Genomic DNA, 16,060 nt, shown 5'->3' on the forward strand with positions numbered 1-16,060 from the left:
CTGATGATGGCCAGGTTGTCCCCGCCAGCAACCAGCCTCCTCCTCGGGTCATAAATTACATGGTTGTCAGGGGAGACAGGGTGTCCCACGACGACAAATAATCCCTCCAGATACCGGTGAAGAAGACAGGGAGAAGACACTGACAACATTGATTATCCAGTTGACGCAGACATGTTGACTGGACCACACGGCAGAGTCTTTCTCCTACCTCCCTTGAGTATTGGCTCACACACATACAGTCTCGTCCTTCACTCTTCCCCTGTCGACAAGTAGACAGATAACCTTTGGCTAACAGATGAGGTTATGGCTAGCCACGTACACATACCCAACACTTCTTTGCAAGCAACATCCCAAATAGATTCCATCCACTCTCTGTTGCTAACTACACTTAGCAATAGCATGGTTATACCTACAAAAAATCTGTTAATATAGTAGGCTGGGGCTATTTTTCCCTATTCAAAATGGCTGCCACGAATTCAATGACAAATATCGGGGCTTCCCATGATGAACACCTCCCTATTTGTTTTTAAATTTGCAGGCAAATAAGACGGTGTAGGGTGAACCAAAGGAGGTAATTAGCTAGCTATCTTGGTAAAAAAAAGGAGCAATTTCCCCCTTATTGGAAAGGATAGCATTGATTAATAGGCTCACTTCACAATAATTGTGCTATCTGAAGCGGCGGTATATTCGCTTTCAGGGGAAGTAACTCAAACTGGTGTGTAATGGACCTACAAGTGGACATTTAAATAGCTGTATAATTTAAAATCTAATGAATTTATTTTTTCTTTCTTTTTGGGCCTGAAAGGATTTCTACTGGTATAGCTTTTATGTTGTTATTTCATACTCTCAGGGCCATAATGTTATTTTTCATCAAGGGTTCTATGGCAAACAGTATTATTTGACCCTGCTGGTCATCTATGAACATTTGAACATCTTGGCCATGTTCTGTTATAATCTCCACCCAGCACAGCCAGAAGAGGACTGGCCACCCCACATGGCCTGGTTCCTCTCTAGGTTTCTTCCTAGGTTTCGGCCTTTCTAGGGAGTTTTTCCTAGCCACCGTGCTTCTACACCTGCATTGCTTGCTGTTTGGGGTTTTAGGCTGGGTTTCTGTACAGCACTTTGTGACATCAGCTGATGTACAGTGCCTTGCGAAAATATTCGGCCCCCTTGAACTTTGCGACCTTTTGCCACATTTCAGGCTTCAAACATAAAGATATGAAACTGTATTTTTTTGTGAAGAATCAACAACAAGTGGGACACAATCATGAAGTGGAACGACATTTATTGGATATTTCAAACTTTTTTAACAAATCAAAAACTGAAAAATTGGGCGTGCAAAATTATTCAGCCCCCTTAAGTTAATACTTTGTAGCGCCACCTTTTGCTGCGATTACAGCTGTAAGTTGCTTGGGGTATGTCTCTATCAGTTTTGCACATCGAGAGACTGACATTTTTTCCCATTCCTCCTTGCAAAACAGCTCGAGCTCAGTGAGGTTGGATGGAGAGCATTTGTGAACAGCAGTTTTCAGTTCTTTCCACAGATTCTCGATTGGATTCAGGTCTGGACTTTGACTTGGCCATTCTAACAACTGGATATGTTTATTATTGAACCATTCCATTGTAGATTTTGCTTTATGTTTTGGATCATTGTCTTGTTGGAAGACAAATCTCCGTCCCAGTCTCAGGTCTTTTGCAGACTCCATCAGGTTTTCTTCCAGAATGGTCCTGTATTTGGCTCCATCCATCTTCCCATCAATTTTAACCATCTTCCCTGTCCCTGCTGAAGAAAAGCAGGCCCAAACCATGATGCTGCCACCACCATGTTTGACAGTGGGGATGGTGTGTTCAGCTGTGTTGCTTTTACGCCAAACATAACGTTTTGCATTGTTGCCAAAAAGTTCAATTTTGGTTTCATCTGACCAGAGCACCTTCTTCCACATGTTTGGTGTGTCTCCCAGGTGGCTTGTGGCAAACTTTAAACGACACTTTTTATGGATATCTTTAAGAAATGGCTTTCTTCTTGCCACTCTTCCATAATGGCCAGATTTGTGCAATATACGACTGATTGTTGTCCTATGGACAGTGTCTCCCACCTCAGCTGTATTTCTCTGCAGTTCATCCAGAGTGATCATGAGCCTCTTGGCTGCATCTCTGATCAGTCTTCTCCTTGTATGAGCTGAAAGTTTAGAGGGACGGCCAGGTCTTGGTAGATTTGCAGTGGTCTGATACTCCTTCCATTTCAATATTATCGCTTCCACAGTGCTCCTTGGGATGTTTAAAGCTTGGGAAATCTTTTTGTATCCAAATCTGTCTTTAAACTTCTTCACAACAGTATCTCGGACCTGCCTGGTGTGTTCCTTGTTCTTCATGATGCTCTCTGCGCTTTTGACGGACCTCTGAGACTATCACAGTGCAGGTGCATTTATACGGAGACTTGATTACACACAGGTGGATTGTATTTATCATCATTAGTCATTTAGGTCAACATTGGAACATTCAGAGATCCTCACTGAACTTCTGGAGAGAGTTTGCTGCACTGAAAGTAAAGGGGCTGAATAATTTTGCACGCCCAATTTTTCAGTTTTTGATTTGTTAAAAAAGTTTGAAATATCCAATAAATGTCGTTCCACTTCATGATTGTGTCCCACTTGTTGTTGATTCTTCACAAAAAAATACAGTTTTTTATCTTTATGTTTGAAGCCTGAAATGTGGCAAAAGGTCGCAAAGTTCAAGGGGGCCGAATACTTTCGCAAGGCACTGTAAGAAGGGCTTTATAAATACATTTGATTGATTGAAATAGAAGAGGTTGAGAGTTCATTGATCCCAAAAACTGTATATTCAAGCTAGTATAAGTGCTTTTCTCTTTTTTTCTCAGTCGCTTATGCTTGTCCAGGAAGTTAAAAATGTTCACATTGAACGCCTCACTTGCCCTCATTTAAGTCACATAGTTAGAAGAGTGAGGAATACAAGGCTCGGCTGGTCATGGTAACTACATCGGTGTCCACTCTTAGTGTGACAGTCCTATGTAAGAGCTTAGCTATTACTGACACTTTTACAACGATTACAGTACCCCTCCTCTTCGCTTGCCACTGTTATAAAGAACATTTGCTTCTGCTACTGCCCGCTGCTACTACCACTATTATGTAAAACTACTAGCAACATTGCCTAAATGTATCTCCAATATGCAATCACGGTATGTTTCTATCTCATGGCCTTATTTTACATTAAAACCTCTGTGCAGCACAGAGTAGCCCACTGACACCTTAAATTGTGTCTCTTTTTGAGAGATGGTTCCTCCCCCTTAAGCAAGGCGCTTGCAACGCCACGCTAGTGGGTTTGATTCCTGGGACCTCCCACATGGAAAATGTATGCACACATGACTGTAAACTTTGGATAAAAGCATCTGCAAAATGTCATATGTAATTGTATATTGTTCCCCCACTGGGTGTGCTAGAGTGGACAAGCGGAGGAGGGTCAGAATGCATTAAGAGCCTCCTCTCCCAGTCCGGTCATGATTGATGTTTGATGTGAAGATGAGAATACAGAAACACACACACATGCACTCGTGTACAGCTAACCTTGTGGGGGGACACAAAATCAGTCCCATTCAACATCCCATTTCCATAAACCTAACCCTAGCCCGTTCTCTTACCCTATCCCTAACCCTAACCTTAACACAAAAACCTTAACCCTAACCTTAACCCGGAAACTTTAACCCTAAACCCAACTCTAGCTCCTAACCCTAACCCTAAAACTAACCCTAGCTCTTAACCCTAAACCTGATTCTAACCTTAACCCTAACACCCCTAAAAATACATTGACAGGTATAGAACTCTGAAACTATTGGACCACTTTGACTATTCATCTGTTTACCGAACCCTACCATTCACAGCTCCATCCAGATGGGAACCCAAATCACAGACAATATCAGCACCCGTTAGGAAGCTCATTAAAACCAACACCCAAATCATCAGAGAATTCCATACTGCCCCCATAACCTCACAACAGAGCATCACACTAGAAGAAAGACAAGCCATAGCTAAATTAAGGCAAGACCAACGTAGAACAATAAAATCAGCAGACAAAGGCTCAAAGATAATTATTATGGACAACCAACAGTCCACTGCCAACTCTCTAATACACAACACTATACTCCTATCCCTGCTTCTACACAGATCCAGACACAAATCAGAAAGAAATACATTACAGATAGACAAAAGGCATATCTCTTGACGGACCAGACCTACCCAGACAGAGACTCTTCTATCTCCTCCCGAAGATCCGTCAAGCACCAGATGCCTGGACAGTCCTTTTTGAGGTCCCGAAGGGAAGACCTATTGTGTCAGACTGTGGGAGTGAGTCCTTGCCAGCGGCCCAATTCATTGACTTATACAGTCCCATCTCACAAAGGCACCCTTTCTACCCGAAGAACACATACTATGTCATAGACACATTTCAAAACCATTCCAGTCCCAGCACATACATAACCTATTCACCATAGATATAGATTCTCTCTACACCAACATAGACATCTTGTCAGGTTGAACAGCAGTGGAATTAGCACTCCGGATATATCCAGATGCAGATAGACCAGGCTCACACCTCCTACAGCTTCCAGAACCTGGCTTGAGAAACAATGGTTTCACATGTAATCATAAACACTACCTACAGATTCATGGGACGGTTATGGGTAAAAAGTTCGCCCCGACTTATGGTAATATTTATACGGCGGACTGGGAGTTGACAGCCTTGGCTAAATGCCCATTGCGTCCCATGTTTTATAGACGATACCTGGATGATATCTTCGGAGTGTGGGAACGTGATCTGGTATATTTCACAACATTTGTTGAAATACTCAATAACCATCATCCTACCATGACAGTTAAATACGTCATCTACCCACATACAATCAACTTGTTGGACACTTGGTATGAACGTTTAAAAGTAGTATAAAGCATGGACAGTGAGAGAGAGTAAGGGCCTAATCAAGACAGCTGGACGGGCCACCGACACAAGGAGGAAATTCAATGGAAACGAATGTATTTATTTGCTCGATCTGGTTTTGTCTTTTTTAGATTTTATATATATATATATATATATATATATTTTTTTTTTTTTACATATCAACTGCTTTAATGTAAGCACATCTTTGGAGCACGTAATCCCTTCCTCTCTTGTGGGGGACTTCCAATTATGTACTTATTCACTGATTTTATTTAATTATTTCATTGATCCAGTTTGCGTGTTTTTCTATGATTTCATTATAAACAATTTGTTTTGAAGTTCAACATTTTTACCCTCAGCGCTTTATTTTATTTCTCCTGTTGTTGAACTGTTGTGGGAGCTCTCGGTCTTTCAATGTTCTCCCACCCTCTACAGACCGGTCGGATGTACAGTAGAATATAGGAACAGAAAGAAAGAAAGAAGCAGGAAGTTGCAATAGGCCCGTGCAACCCACAATTTGATACCAGCATTAGCAGAAACCCTCTTAAACCTAAACCCCCTAGATATAGCAGTTGACATTGTGGGGACCAACAGATTGTGCCCATTTGGTCAACAACAAAAAGTTTTCTATTCTTGTGGGGACTTCTGTTCCTTACATGCATAGTTAAACACATCCACATGCACACTCACACGCACATGCACACACACACTATCATCCCCCACACACACAGGATGGTGTGCAGGCTCTAAATCTAACCCTGTGTCCCTTATTCCCAGACCCATCTCCCCCACTGCACTTCAGGCTGTGGACTTTCCCTCACTCCCCAGCAGACCCACTCAGAGCCACAGGCTGAGTGCTGGATCTTTTTATTCTGCCTGTCAGAGCAGTGTGTGTGTGTGTGTGTGTGTGTGTGTGTGTGTGTGTGTGTGTGTGTGTGTGTGTGTGTGTGTGTGTGAGAGAGAGGAGAGTAGAGTAGGGACTGATGGGAATGGTAATGGAACCAGGATAACAATGCTAGGCCCAAGGTGTGTGTGTGTGTGTGTGTGTGCGTGTGTGCGTGTGTGCGTGTGTGCATGCGTGCGTGCGTGCGGGAAACAACTCTGCGGTGCAGCGAAGAGCAGCGAACACCATCCCCACATTCCGTAAGAGCCTTCATTACATTTTTAGCTTCATACATCAGACCATATCAGAACAGAGGTCCGTTCTGTTGAGAGTGCTTGTTGTAAAACTTGACATATGTTGCACTAATGGGGTGTAAAATGGAGTTCTTGTATGAGATGAAATATGACATGTCCGTGTGACCTACATTTCCATATCATTCAATGTAGGCAGATATGAAAATAATAGTTTCCAGCTTTGGTTGAAAAGGAAATTTGACTGAAAATGGCCTCCGAGTTTGTTTTTGGAGAAGGTTTTGTTTTAGATTCTGATAAACACACAGACGTGAGGTTTCTGCGATGTTTCTCTATAATAGCAACGACACCTCAATGACAAGTATACATGGGTTAGTACTAGCTATTGCGTAGAACAAGAGCTTTACTCAGCTACAATGACATGCTAGGCTCCAATGGATCCCCGATTAAGGATGCTACACCTTGCAAGTACAGTATACGTGTTGTACAACCTGCACAATACCTACAGTATGTTGCTTTTCCAACCGACTTAGGTTATATACTGATCCACTTGGGAATCAAACAGCGACTTACTGAGTGGACTTGTTGACTAGTTGTCCATACACAGCCAGGAAGGTCAAAACACTGCTCATGTAATCTTTATGGTACTCAAAGGGAGAGAAAAAAACTCTAAATTGCCTCAGTTTCAAATGGCACCCTATTCCCTATTTAGTGCACTACTTTTGACCATAGCCCTACTGTATGGTCTCTGGTTACAATTGGAGCACTATAGGGAATAGGGTGCCATTTGGGATGAAGCCATATTTTTCTGCAGAGAGGTTTTTGGAAATATAATTCCATTTGTATTCATTTGGTTTGCAGAGTAAAATTTCGTGCCATTGCATCATCCTGTAACAGTGTACAGACACAAAGATGGATAATGCTTAATGCTTCTAATTTTATATAGCCTCTCTGTCATATGGGGTATGGTGTTGAATACATTCCGTGACTAAGCCGAGCATGCATAAGTTATATGTTATACCGCAAAATAACCATTAGAACCGATCTACATATTAGTCTATTTGACAAATTTCTCTTTTAAATGTCTCCATTTCAATAGTTCATATTTCGTTCTGTTTTCATATTTTTGGTAATTCAGTAGATATATTTACCTAAACTAAAACCTTACACTTATTCTGTGATGCAGTACACTTCTATTTAAATCAGCAAACACAAACGTAATTTAACAAACATAATTCACCAACAAAAGGTTCACAAACAAACATAATCTATCTTCCAGCCAGCCAGAACACACTCACATCAATCATACTCTCGGAGGGGCAGTTTTATGATATTTCTTGTGAAACATGTTTAAAGGTACTTCTATGAGGTTCTATGAAACACCTGCTGTGTAGGAAGGAAGTCAGCAAATCTCTGAGCTGCACAGCCTGTTGGAAGTGATATCACTCACAGGACGGCTTCAAGCACAGTTGACTAATACAGTACATGAATGGATATGCAGAATAATAGCTCTGCAAGTGATTACCTTATGAACGCATCTGATTCAGGAGCTGATTTTGCACTACAGGAAAAGGTGGGCCGAATAGGCCCCTATTAACATCGACGGGGCTGTAGTAGAGCAGGTCGAGAGTTTGAAGTTCCTTGGTGTCCACATCACCAACGAACTATCATGATCCAAACATACCAAGACAGTCGTGAAGAGGGCACGACAAAACCTTTTCCCCCTCAGGAGACTGAAAAGATTTGGCATGGGTTCCCAGATCCTCAAAAGGTTCTACAGCTGCACCATCGAGAGCTGGTTGCATCACCGCCTGGTATGGCAACTGCTCGGGATCTGACAGTATGGCGCTACAGAGGGTAGTGCGAATGGCCCAGTGCATCACTGGGGCCAAGCTTCCTGCCATCCAGGACCTATATAATAGGCGGTGTCAGAAGAAAGCCCATAAAATTGTCAGAGACGCCAGTCACCCAAGTTATAGACTGTTTTCTCTGCTACCGCACGGTAAGCGATTCCGGAGTGCCAAGTCTAGAACCAAAAGGCTCCTCAACAGCTTCTACCCCCAAGACATAAGACTGCTGAACAATTCATACAATTGCCGCTCCCTTTTTTACACTGCTGCTACTCGCTGTTTGTTTGTTTGTTATCTATGCATAGTCACTGTGCTCCCACCTACATGTACAGATTACCTCAACTAGCCCACATGTTTGTACATACACTCGTACACACACACACACACACACACACACACACACACACACACACACACGCACGCACACGCACACACACACACACACACACACACACACACACACACACACACACACACACACACACACACACACACACACACACACACACACACACACACACACACACACACACACACAGGGTCAATACAGAATGACATGCTTAATGGTTCCCATGTTACCTTATGTCTCTGTGTACATTGCACCCAGTGATTAATATCGGCCAATTGTGTTCCATTCTATGGGAGCTACGCATGCTAATTATCCAGTCAGGAGTTTCTGTCTGGAGTGGCAGAGCTCAGGGTCTCACTGGTGAGTAATGGCTTTCTAATGGCAACATTAGCCCACTGAATGGACTGAGAATTGCTTAACGTTTCCTATGATTAAGGCTGTCAAGTCATGATGTCAGAGGTCAGCCGCTCCGTTTGATTGGTGGAATTACTGAGTCAAATGCGGAAATGAGGGAGGAGATTCAAGGCGAGCGGTGGGTCAGTGCAAATTGAGTAAATCTAGCTGAGCTCTGGCATTAACTTCAGTTGGCACGTTCCAAATGTTTACATTTACTCTCCCTCCGCGAGGCTACATTCAACTAATTCATTTGTACCATTACAAGTCATGCTTGTTGCCATGAGCAAGTTAATCTCTCCGACCAATCAGCCTCTTCCAGGGTATTGATATAATGTGACAAAATGAATAATGTTCATGTGTTGCCTGATTATTATAGCAATTTTATTTATTTCACCTATCTGGGAGGTATATGTTAAGTATTAACATTTGACATTGATATACCCAGCCCTTTGGGAAAGTAAGTGAATAGGCCTAAACAACTGTAATTCCTTGAACTACAGTGGCGTTTGAAATTCCAATGGTCGTCCATGCGAATGCACTCCCTGAATAAAAATATAGATTTTTTTTGGAGGTAGTGAAGTGGAATTGAAATTCAAGAGTGCAAATTGCTATCAGCTCTTCTTTATTTTGACGCTAGTGTGAGTAGATACAATGACCGTGGGTTGCATTTTAAATAACAAACAAATCAATTGAATGTCTTGCTTCGTGTGTCTTCCTGCTTCTTCGAGAGCATCGCCTCAAACTCATTTCATCTTTCGCACAAAGTTCAGTAAAAGGAATATAATCGGAGAGAGACTTTGTTATCCCAAACTAAAATGTCTTTCGAGAAATGACATTCCTATATACAAGTAAAAAAAATATGTGTATTTGTTTTGGTCATGAGAAGATGATATTGGTGTATTCCTGGACTATTCAGCAGGAGCTGTGGTATAGGTAGTCAAATCTGCCTCCACAGCTGTTACTGAGTTGGATGAAAAGCTCATTTGAAAAACAACCATAGCTGTAGCCTACTATTAGATCCAACAGCCTTAAAGCATTGCAGCTCAGTAACATCAGCCACAAATTTGTTATTAGGATTTAGGAACAATATATTGTATCAAAACTGCATCTCGATTACATTGCAATCACCTTTTTTTGGGAGGGTATAACCTTTTCTGAGATAATAATACCAATATGTATACCTTAATTTAAATACTTTTATTCAGTGAGATTCACCATAACTTTTGATGACAAGAGAAAACTAATCATACTGTAAAACACAGAATGTACTGTGCTAGTAATGATTCATTAATGGTAGGTCAGAGCTAGTGTACTATAGAGAGAATAGGGTGCCATTTCGAATGCTTGCAAAGATTAAGCTCAATAGGAGAGGCTGTTTGGTAAACAAGAGGACAAAATCACTGAATTATTAAAATTGTGGTGTGGCTACTACACTATATGGTCAGTACGTCATGATTCCTTTCCCTAGTTCTGTTTTGGTGCAGCGATATACATTCTGTAGCATCTACGTAAATGGTTTCAGCAATCTTTCTTTCTTAGTTTTAGTTTCTTTCTTTCTATTTCTACATTCTCTCTATTATAGTTCTCTCTCCCTTTGTCACTCACTCTATTTCATCTCTCTCTCTTCCCCTCTCTCTTTCTCTCTCTCTCGCTCTCTCTCTTGCTCTTTTCTCTGTAAGTGGTTTTTCAAATTAAAGGTTTTCTATTTGGAGAGCCTATAATTATCTTCTTCCTCTACATGTGAATCTAGGCTTTGCTCCACATGGCAGATTGTAGGGGGTTACAGACTAGCAGTACTCCCTGGCCGTTTCTGAAATTTGTCTTTTCTACTACTTACTAAAACTACATACTGTGTACTAATTGTCTTACATATACGTTTTTAGCAAGGAAGAACTCAGTAGGCAACAACTATCAACATGATCACTCAGAATGCCTCATCAAATGCGCAATTGGAATTATTCCAGACATTCGTTCATTTTTACAACATGTTGTTGCGGTTGTTGAGTGGGTCTTAAAAGATGATCGTCTTCCTCAATAGTGTGCAGCAAATTGTACAATACTGAACTAAAATGTAAATGGAACATGCAACAATTTCAAAGATTTTACTGAGTTACAGTTCATATAAGGAAATCAGTCAATTGAAATAAATAAATTAGGCCCTAATCTATGGATTTCACATGACTGGGAATACAGGTATGCTGCTGTTGGTCACAGATACCTTGAAAAAAAAGGTATGGGCGTGGATCAGAAAACCAGTCAGTATCAGGTACCATTTGCCCCGTTCAGCTTGACAGATCTCCTTCACGTAGAGTGGATCAGGCTGTTGTTTGTGGCCAGTGGAATGTTGTCCCATTCTTCAATAGCTGTGCAAATTTGCCTTGATATTGGCGGGAACTGGAACACGCTGTCATACAAGTCGACCGAGAGCATCCCAAAGTTGCTCAATGGGTGACATGTCTGGTGAGTATGCAGGCCATGGAAGAACTGTAAAATGTTCAGCTTTCAGGAATTGTGTACAGATCCTTACCCACATGGGATTGTGCATCTTCATGAGGTGATGGCTTTGGATGACTGGCACGCCAAGGGGCCTCCGAATCTTATCACGGTATCTCTGTCCATTCAAATTATCATCAATAAAATGCAATTGTGTTCGTTGTTCGTAGCTTATGCTACGGACTAAAGTCGGTTACGACACCACAATGCAGTTAGCTCAAGACCCTGGTGAGGACGACGAGCACGCAGATGAGCTTCCCTGAGATGGTTTCTGACAGTTTGTGCAAACCCACAGTTTCATCAGCTGTCTGGTTGACTGGTCTCATACAATCTGGCGTGGTTACACGTGGTCTGTGGTTGTGAGGCCGGTTGGACGTACTGCCAAATTCTCTAAAACGATGATGGAGGTGGCTTATGGTAGATAAATTGACATTACATTCTCTGGAAACAGCTCTGGTGGACATTCCTGCAGTCAGCATGCTAATCTGTGGCATTGTGTTGGGTGACAAAACTGCACATTTCTGTGACCTTTTTTTGTTGTGCTCAGCAGTAGGTACACATGTGTAATAATCATGCAATTTAATCAGCGTCTTGATATTTGTGATCTATTTGAAATGAATGGTTAACAGTTCATATTTAACAAATATTAAGACATTTCTGTCCTACTAGTGTTTGTGTTTTTATAGTCTGCACTGTAGTTCCCTGCAGCTAATCTGGGCATATGGCCACTAGAGATGGCTTGAGCTGACAAATGAGTTAAAGACTGCAGTACATAGACATTTGTTTATAGATAGCTTAGGAGTAGAACAATCCCTCATTGTCTCAAAATCATCCTTGCAACTGGGAAACTAAGCCAGGGTGGGGTTAAGACAACAACCCTGTGTAGATAACAACAGGGTAAACCCAGAGTTAGGAGCCATGTTTCCGTGAAGCAAAGAACGTTACAGTCTCTGGTGTCTCTCTGGGATGCTACCATTGCTCAGATTTCCTCAACCTTGTTGTCAAGAGACTGGACATTGGCGAGTAGTATGCTAGGGAGCGGTGCGCGATGTGCCCGTCTCCGGAGCCTGACCAGAAGACCGCTTCGTTTGCCACTTTTACGTCGACGTTGTTTAGGTTCGCTGGCTGGGATCCGATCCATTGTCCTGGGTGGAAGGCAAAACACAGGATCCGCTTTGGGAAAGTCATATTCCTGGCCGTAATGATGGTGAGTTGACGTTGCTCTTATATTCAGTAATTCCTCCCGACTGTATGTAATGAAACCTAAGATTACCTGGGGTACCAATGTAAGAAAAAACATGTAAAAAAACTAAATACTGCATAGTTTCCTAGGAACGCGAAGCAAGGCGGCCATCTCTGTCGGCGCCGGAAGTCTGTATATTACTCATATATGTATATACTGTACTCGATACCATCTACTGCATCTTGCCAATGCCGTTCTGTCCCATCACTCATTCATATATCTTTATGTACATATTCTTTATCCCTTTACACTTGTGTGTATAAGGTAGTAGTTGTGGAATTGTTAGGTTAGATTACTCGTTGGTTATAACTGCATTGTCGGAACTAGAAGCACAAGCATTTCGCTACACTTGCATTAACATATGCTAACCATGTGTACGTGACAAATAAAATTTGATTTGATTTGAGAGTTGTTTATGACGCTCCTTGGTCTGCATGGGAGGGGTTGAACAAACCATGACTAAGCAATTTTAGTGTCAGCTATATATAGTACTCTGCATTTGTGTAAAGGTTAGGTTACTCGGTCCAACACTCAAGGGTGTGGGGTCGACCAGCCTCATTATTGCAATAATTAATGAGGCTGGTCGACAAGATGATTGTTTGAAGAAATTACAAAGTCTCTCTCAGTATGAATGTCCACGAAATATGACACACCTGTCAGGTGGATGGATTATCTTGGCAAAGGAGAAATGCTCACTAACAGGGATGTAAACAAATTTTGCTCAACATTTGAGAGAAATAAGCTTTTTGTGTATGGAAAATGTATGGGATATTTTATTTCAGCTCATGAAACATGGGACCCACACTTTACATGTTGCATTTATAGTTTTGTTCAGTGTAGATGAAAAGCTGAAATGAGTCTGGTATAAAGGTCAGCCCATTGCTCTCACTTTCTCATTCTCTCTCTCTACCTCTCTCTCTCTCTTTACTCAGCTCCTAATAAGGTAACACAACTTAATGAGATTGTCCCCCCCCCCAGCTCTGACTGTAAATAGTTTGTTAAAAACGAGTCACTTATATCTCAAGAGTTTGATGTTTGTTGATTAGTGACCGTTCCGTGATGACAGAAGGAGACCAGAAGAAAAGTAAATACGTTCATGTTAATTGAGTTGGGAAATCGAAACTGTGATACTTTTTCATCCTTTGTATGCCTGTTGAGCTCCTTCATACCATTTTCAATAAAGCCCCTGAACTACAACATCAAATTCACTTTGGTTTCTCCGGTGAGTGATTGTCAAGAACAATGTGTGGGTGATTGACATGGCGTTTTACAGTGTACTTGTATAAAACGTTAGATTAACCTCGAAGGGGAAGGTTGTAGTTTGCATTTCAAACAGTTTATGTGTTGTATTTCTCAGATTTTGAGGTTTTAAACAGTGAAGTTATTATAACCCTAATGTAGTACATCCAATGTCAGTCAGCAAGAGTCCATTTCATCTCAGCAAAACTGAGGCTGTCCTAATAATGCTATACATCTTACATATGTTAGGCCTCTTCCTGTATGTTGGACTACTTCCTTGGTGACAATGTCAAAGAAAGCCAGTGGCAACACTTTATTTTGCAGTGGAAGTGTAGTTTTGTGCAGGGGTGTTCAAATCTGAGCCTCGAGGTCCGGGGTGCTGCTGTTTTCTTGATTAATGTCACTGATTGACCAGAGAGGTATCTCACATGGTGTCCTAAGTCTGAATCAGGTCCTGATCAGAAAATAGAAGCTGAGGATGGAAAGCAGCAGTGCTTCTGGCCTTGAGATCCGAATTTGGAAAAATTGGTGTTATAGTGTAACAGCATGTCATTCCAATACTTTTGTCACTGTGAGTACAATAATAATTCAAAAATTCAAAGTAAAGTTGAACCAATACTTTATCCTTGCACCATGTTGCCATCAGTCTGAATAACTTCTCACAAACTCACTTATACATATATATATATATATATATATATATATATATATATATATATATATATATATATATATATACACAGTATATATACAGTGCCTTGCGAAAGTATTCGGCCCCCTTGAACTTTGCGACCTTTTGCCACATTTCAGGCTTCAAACATAAAGATATAAAACTGTATTTTTTTGTGAAGAATCAACAACAAGTGGGACACAATCATGAAGTGGAACGACATTTATTGGATATTTCAAACTTTTTAACAAATCAAAAACTGAAAAATTGGGCGTGCAAAATTATTCAGCCCCTTTACTTTCAGTGCAGCAAACTCTCTCCAGAAGTTCAGTGAGGATCTCTGAATGATCCAATGTTTACCTAAATGACTAATGATGATAAATACAATCCACCTGTGTGTAATCAAGTCTCCGTATAAATGCACCTGCACTGTGATAGTCTCAGAGGTCCGTTAAAAGCGCAGAGAGCATCATGAAGAACAAGGAACACACCAGGCAGGTCCGAGATACTGTTGTGAAGAAGTTTAAAGCCGGATTTGGATACAAAAAGATTTCCCAAGCTTTAAACATCCCAAGGAGCACTGTGCAAGCGATAATATTGAAATGGAAGGAGTATCAGACCACTGCAAATCTACCAAGACCTGGCCGTCCCTCTAAACTTTCAGCTCATACAAGGAGAAGACTGATCAGAGATGCAGCCAAGAGGCCCATGATCACTCTGGATGAACTGCAGAGATCTACAGCTGAGGTGGGAGACTCTGTCCATAGGACAACAATCAGTCGTATATTGCACAAATCTGGCCTTTATGGAAGAGTGGCAAAAAGAAAGCCATTGCTTAAAGATATCCATAAAAAGTGTTGTTTAAAGTTTGCCACAAGCCACCTGGGAGACACACCAAACATGTAGAAGAAGGTGCTCTGGTCAGATAAAACCAAAATTGAACTTTTTGGCAACAATGCAAAACGTTATGTTTGGCGTAAAAGCAACACAGCTGAACACACCATCCCCACTGTCAAACATGGTGGTGGCAGCATCATGGTTTGGGCCTGCTTTTCTTCAGCAGGGACAGGGAAGATGGTTAAAATTGATGGGAAGATGGATGGAGCCAAATACAGGACCATTCTGGAAGAAAACCTGATGGAGTCTGCAAAAGACCTGAGACTGGGACGGAGATTTGTCATCCAACAAGACAATGATCCAAAACATAAAGCAAAATCTACAATGGAATGGTTCAAAAATAAACATATCCAGGTGTTAGAATGGCCAAGTCAAAGTCCAGACCTGAATCCAATCAAGAATCTGTGGAAAGAACTGAAAACTGCTGTTCACAAATGCTCTCCATCCAACCTCACTGAGCTCGAGCTGTTTTGCAAGGAGGAATGGGAAAAAATGTCAGTCTCTCGATGTGCAAAACTGATAGAAAAATACCCCAAGCAACTTACAGCTGTAATCGCAGCAAAAGGTGGCACTACAAAGTATTAACTTAAGGGGGCTGAATAATTTTGCACGCCCAATTTTTCAGTTTTTGATTTGTTAAAAAAGTTTGAAATATCCAATAAATGCCGTTCCACTTCATGATTGTGTCCCACTTGTTGTTGATTCTTCACAAAAAAAGACAGTTTTATACCTTTATGTTTGAAGCCTGAAATGTGGCAAAAGTTCAAGGGGGCCGAATACTTTCGCAAGGCACTGTATATATAATACGCTCTGCAAATCTATAACACTGACTTAGTGGAAAA

This window comes from Oncorhynchus mykiss, chromosome 10 (genome assembly GCF_013265735.2).
Source record: "Oncorhynchus mykiss isolate Arlee chromosome 10, USDA_OmykA_1.1, whole genome shotgun sequence".
In the NCBI taxonomy this organism is placed as follows: domain Eukaryota; kingdom Metazoa; phylum Chordata; class Actinopteri; order Salmoniformes; family Salmonidae; genus Oncorhynchus; species Oncorhynchus mykiss.